This window comes from Hyla sarda, chromosome 8 (genome assembly GCF_029499605.1).
Source record: "Hyla sarda isolate aHylSar1 chromosome 8, aHylSar1.hap1, whole genome shotgun sequence".
Taxonomy (NCBI): domain Eukaryota; kingdom Metazoa; phylum Chordata; class Amphibia; order Anura; family Hylidae; genus Hyla; species Hyla sarda.
In genome coordinates, this window is record NC_079196.1 from 78,941,499 (window position 1) to 78,948,237 (window position 6,739).

Genomic DNA, 6,739 nt, shown 5'->3' on the forward strand with positions numbered 1-6,739 from the left:
GTGTTCACCTGTGCACTCCCTATGTATACCTCACTTCCCCTGCACTCCCTCGCCAGTTCTTGTTGCCCTTGTGCCTTGTGAAAGCGTTCCCTTGTGTGTTCCTAGCCTGTGTTCCAGACCTCCTGCCGTTGCCCCTGACTACGATCCTTGCTGCCTGCCCCGACCTTCTGCTACGTCCGACCTTGCTTTTGTCTACTCCCTTGTACCGCGCCTATCTTCAGCAGTCAGAGAGGTTGAGCCGTTGCTAGTGGATACGACCTGGTTACTACCGCCGCAGCAAGACCATCCCGCTTTGCGGCGGGCTCTGGTGAACACCAGTAGTAACTTAGAACCGGTCCACTAGCACGGTCCACACCAATCCCTCTCTGGCACAGAGGATCCACCTCCTGCCAGCCGGCATCGTGACAGTAGATCCGGCCATGGATTCCGCTGAGGTGCCGCTGTCAAGTCTTGCCGACATTTCCACGGTGATTGCCCAGCAGTCCCTAATGATCACCCAACGAAATCACCAGCTGGCATACTTGACCACCGTGACACAGCAACTGCAGTCACAGACACAGCAGCTGCAACTGCAACAACCATCTCCTCCGCCGGCTCCTGCAACTCCTCCGCAGCGTCCGGCCGCTCCTAACCCCTGCTTGTCCCTGCCGGACAAATTTGATGGGGACTCTAGACTCTGCCGTGGTCTCCTTTCTGGAAAGGCCTTGTCTTGGGCCACACCGCTCTGGGACCGCAATGATCCTGCCACAGCCACAGTCCAGTCCTTCTTCGCTGAGGTCCGTGGTGTCTTCGAGGAGCCTGCCCGAGCTTCTTCTGCCGAGACTGCCCTGCTGAACCTGGCCCAGGGTATTTCTTCCGTTGGCGAGTACGCCATTCTATTCCGTACTCTTGCTTCCGAATTATCCTGGAATAATGAGGCCCTCTGCGCGACCTTTAAAAAAGGCCTATCCAGCAACATTAAAGATGTTCTGGCCGCACGAGAAACTCCTGCTAACCTACATGAACTCATTCATCTTGCCACTCGCATTGACATGCGTTTTTCCGAATGGCGTCTGGAGCTCCGCCTGGATATGGACTTTGTTCGCACGAGGCGTTTTTTCTCCCCGGCTCCTCTCTCCTCTGGTCCTCTGCAATCCGTTCCTGTGCCTCCCGCCGTGGAGGCTACGCAAGTTGACCGGTCTCGCTTGACACCTCAAGAGAGGACACGACGCCGCATGGAGAATCTTTGCCTGTACTATGCCAGTACCGAACACTTCCTGAAGGATTGTCCTATCCGTCCTCCCCGCCTGGAAAGACGTACGCTGACTCCGCACAAAGGTGACACAGTTCTTGATGTCAACTCTGCTTCTCCATGCCTTACTGTGCCTGTGCGGATATCTGCCTCTACCTTCTCCTTCTCTACTATGGCCTTCTTGGATTCCGGATCTGCAGGAAATTTTATTTTGGCCTCTCTTATCAACAGGTTCAACATCCCTGTGACCAGTCTCGCCAGACCCCTCTACATCAATTGTGTTAACAATGAAAGATTGGACTGTGCCGTGCGTTACCGCACGGAACCCCTCCTAATGTGCATCGGACCTCATCACAAAAAAATTGAGTTTTTGGTCCTCAGGTTCTTTGGCCCCAAGAAGAGGGGGAGACCCAAGGGGGGGGTACTGTTACGCCGAGCGCTCCGGGTCCCCGTTCCTCCCCGGAGCGCTCGCCTCATCCTCGCTGCTACAGCGCCCCGGTCAGATCCACTGACCGGGTGCGCTGCGGTACCGCCTCCAGCCGGGATGCGCTTCGTGATGCGGGTGGCGCCCGCTCGCGATGCGCACCCCGGCTTCCGTACCTGACTCGCTCTCCGTCGGTCCTGTCCCGGCCCGCGCGGCCCCGCTCCCTAGGGCGCGCGCGCCGGGTCTCTGCGATTTAAAGGGCCACTGCGCTGCTGATTGGCGCAGTTGGTCTAATTAGTGTGTTCACCTGTGCACTCCCTATGTATACCTCACTTCCCCTGCACTCCCTCGCCGGTTCTTGTTGCCCTTGTGCCTTGTGAAAGCGTTCCCTTGTGTGTTCCTAGCCTGTGTTCCAGACCTCCTGCCGTTGCCCCTGACTACGATCCTTGCTGCCTGCCCCGACCTTCTGCTACGTCCGACCTTGCTTTTGTCTACTCCCTTGTACCGCGCCTATCTTCAGCAGTCAGACAGGTTGAGCCGTTGCTAGTGGATACGACCTGGTTACTACCGCCGCAGCAAGACCATCCCGCTTTGCGGCGGGCTCTGGTGAACACCAGTAGTAACTTAGAACCGGTCCACTAGCACGGTCCACGCCAATCCCTCTCTGGCACAGAGGATCCACCTCCTGCCAGCCGGCATCGTGACACCCATATCCCGATCTCATATCCCGTCCTCATATCATGTCCTCATATCCCAATCTAATATCTCCCCTCATATCCCATCATCATATCCTGTCCTCGCATCCCATGCCAACATTAATTATTTTCTGCACATGCCTGCTGGACAGTTGGTAGGATGTTTAAAAGTCCCGGGAGATGTACCTGAAGTCCCATAGACTTGCATGAGACTTTAGAGGAGAACTCCCACTCCCAAATGGGGGTAGGTTAAGGTTAATATAACGCTACTATATTTTTAGTTGACATATAATTGTCAGGGACATGCCCCTTTTTCAGAGACATGCCCTTTTTCCACAGCAGCCATGCCCCTTTTTGGGTTTTCTCAGTAAAGTGGAGAGTTAGTAGGTTTTTTATTTATTTTTGGTTGCTAATTCTGGCGCACAACACAAGTGACACAAAAACCCTACAAAAACGATTTGGAAAAGCCTTAGTAAATCAGGCCCACTGTGTGTGCAATAAATTGGAACTATAGCCATGTTATTTTTAGGGGTTATCCTAGAATGCATAATTAAAAGTACAATATGCAGGTTAAAAAAAATCAATCTCAAAGTTTTGTAGGGGACTACTGAAATTTCTCACCTGTCTATTAAGGTTTGCACTGTTCAATATAAGCAATCAGATATGAGTAGACTATGTGTGAGAAACACTCCAAAATGTTCATATTTGTCAGCAATGAGATGTGAAACTACAGTTTCCAGTATGATATTGTTTCACCCATCATTGCTGCAGATTTTCCAAGTGAACACAGCACTGATGGGACAACAGGTGATGTCTTCTATGTAGGTGTTCCAGCCACATCTTATCTCTGTAGAGTTTGTTGCCCAGACATTATGGGTTGCTTACTTTAGAAGCAGATCCTCATCCTCTAAACTATGACAAGCTCCTCATAGAGCAAAACATCTGCCTTCTGAGCTGGTCCCGCATCCCATGCCCCCAGTACATGATAACAGATGTCCATGAACCATGAAACTATGACAAGCTCCTCATAGTGCAACACATCTGCCTTCTGAATATGGTCCTGCAACAAATGGTTACCTCTAAATATAATACTGCCACACACTGAGCAACCTAAATATAATACCGCCACACACTGTGCCCCCTGAATATGGTATAGCCACACACTGGGCCCTCTGAAAACAATATTGCCACACACTGTGCCCCTAGATATGGAACTACCACACAGTGTGCCCTATGAATATAATTCTGCCGCACATTGTACCCTCTTAATTTAATACAGCCACACACCGTGCTCCCTAAAAACTACAATGTCACACACTGTGCCCCCTGAATAGAGCCACACACTGTAACCTCTGAAAACAACTGTGCAGTGTTCCCTGCAATTAATTATAATACATACTGTATCCCCTTCAATGAATTATAATACATACTGTATCCCCTTCAATGAATAATACACACGGTATCCCCTGAAATAAATTAACACACCATGTATTTTACACATCATGCCTATTAAAATTGATTATAAAACACACAGTGGCACCAGATATTTTAATTTACAGTTTATTTTATTTTTCAATTTAATACACCTAATACATTTTAATACACTTTTTTTTACCTAAATTAATAGGAATATACTGTGCCACTTAAATTATAACACACTGTTCCCCCTCAATTAATGAAGATACACCATGCCCCACAATAATTAAACATACTGTGCCCCCTGACTATAGCTGTTATCTTTAATCCATGCACCTGGTCCATGCTTCTCTCCAGTTGCCTTGCACTAGTTCCTCTTACTGCTCTGACATGCACTCTCTCTCTCTTTCTGATTTTTAAAAGGCAGTGTGTATTAATATCCTTCCCCTTCCAATCACCTGCCACCACCCGTTATATCAGGCAGCCACACCCTCCATCTTGCCTGAACAAAGGTGCCATAGTGTTCCAATAAAGGTCTATGTCTGAATGTGGATATGATTCAGTATATTACTTCTGTCTGTTTCCTGACTATGTTCCTGCTTGATCCTCTGTGCTATATTGCATCTCCTGTGTATGACCTAATCTGTTTACTGACCGGTTAGGCTGTTCCTGACCATAGTTCTTGGGCTATAACTGGACGTCTCTGTCTAACTCCTTGGTGCTTTGCATTGGGTCTCTTGGTCCTCTGGGCCAGCCTCCAGGACCACTCTCCGGGGTAGCAACCTGGCGGCAATTTACAGTAATGGTCAGATCCTCATATGGGGTATGATGAGTGAAAATCAGGTGGGCTACTTAGACATCGCCATTAAGAGTGGGCGTGGCCCAGAGCAAGACAGTTGGATGGCGCAGAAGGTCCACACCCATTGCCCATTACAACAGCAGTTTAGCAGTTTATGATACTCATCTGTCCCCGTGACTGCCCGATCATGATCTGCTTTGTACCTTCTAAATGCTGGGGGGGGGGGGGGGGTTGCTTTGAGGACCTGTGATATCTTTTTTTTTATATATTGTGTTTGTTTCTTTCTTCATTAAAACATCTGCAATCTGTTGGTGTGAAGTCACTGTATACAACAGTGTTTCCTAACCAGGGTGCCTCCAGCTGTTGCAAAACTACAACTCCCAGCATGCCAGAAGCTCCATGGTTGGAAGAAACTAATATACAGTATACACATGTGAGCTCCAAAGCTGCACTCACAATTCTGCTGGTGGGGTCACTGTGTACATCAATATTTCCTAACCAGGGTGCCTCCAAGTGTTTCACAACTACAACTCCCAGCATGCCTGGATAGCCAAAGCCTGTCAAAGCTGGGAGTTGTAGTTTTGCAGCATCTGGAGGCTGGGGAGATCACTGTTTACATACATTACTTACCATGTACTGTTCCTGAGTTAGGGTACGTTCACACGCGCAGATTTTTTAGCAGGTTTTCCACTGCGTATTTGAAAGTGGGCGGGCTCTTCTCGGCTGTCCGCAGCAGATTTTCAGCGGCGGAATTTACGCTGCATAAAATCCGACACAGTCCCTACTGACTTCAATGGGGCTTGCGGCGGATTTTCCGCAGTGTACATTCCGCCGCGGAAAATCGGCTGCGGACAGCCAAGAAGAGCCCGCCCACTTTCAAATACGCAGCAGAAAACCTGCAAAAAAATCTGCGCGTGAGAACGTACCCTAATATCCTGTATTATACTCCAGAACTGCACTCAGTATTCTGCTGGTGGGGTCACTGTGTACATACATTACATTACGTATCCTGTACTGATCTTGAGTTATATCCTGTGTTATACTTCAGAGCTGTACTCACTATTCTGCTGGTGAGGTCACTGTATACATACATTACATTACTTATCCTGTACTGATCCTGAGTTATATTCTGTATTATACTCCAGAGCTGTACTCACTATTCTGCTGGTGAGGTCACTGTGTACATACATTACTTATCCTGTACTGATCCTGAGTTATATCCTGTATTATACTCCAGAGCTGTACTCACTATTCTGCTGGTGAGGTCACTGTATACATACATTACATTACTTATCCTGTACTGATCCTAAGTTATATTCTGTATTATACTCCAGATCTGTACTCACTATTCTGCTGGTGGGGTCACTGTGTACATACATTACATTACTTATTGTTACGCCTAGCGCTCCGGGTCCCCGCTCCTCCCCGGAGCGCTCACGGCGTCTTTCTCCCTGCAGCTCCCCGGTCAGTCCCGCTGACCGGGAGCGCTGCTCTGTCATGGCCGTTGGGGATGCGATTCGCACAGCGGGACGCGCCCGCTCGCGAATCGCATCCCAGGTCACTTACCCGTTCCCGTCCCCTGCTGTCATGTGCTGGCGCGCGCGGCTCCGCTCTCTAGGGCGCGCGCGCGCCAGCTCCCTGAGACTTAAAGGGCCAGTGCACCAATGATTGGTGCCTGGCCCAATTAGCTTAATTGGCTTCCACCTGGTCCCTGACTATATCTATCCTCCTCCCTTGCACTTCCTTGCCGGATCTTGTTGCACTTGTGCCTAGTGAAAGCGTTTTGTGTGTTTAAAGCCTGTGTACCAGAACTTCTGCTATCTCCCCTGACTACGAACCTTGCCGCCTGCCCCCGACCTTCTGCTACGTCCGACTCTGCTTCTGCCTACTCCCTTGTACCTCGCCTATCTTCAGCAGCCAGAGAGGTGAGCCGTTGCTAGTGGATACGACCTGGTCACTACCGCCGCAGCAAGACCATCCCGCTTTGCGGCGGGCTCTGGTGAAAACCAGTAGTGTCTTAGAACCGGTCCACTAGCACGGTCCTCGCTATCCCTCTCTGGCACAGAGGATCCACCTCCTGCCAGCCGGCATCGTGACAGTAGATCCGGCCATGGATCCCGCTGAAGTTCCTCTGCCAGTTGTCGCTGACCTCCCTACGCTGGTCGCCCAGCAAG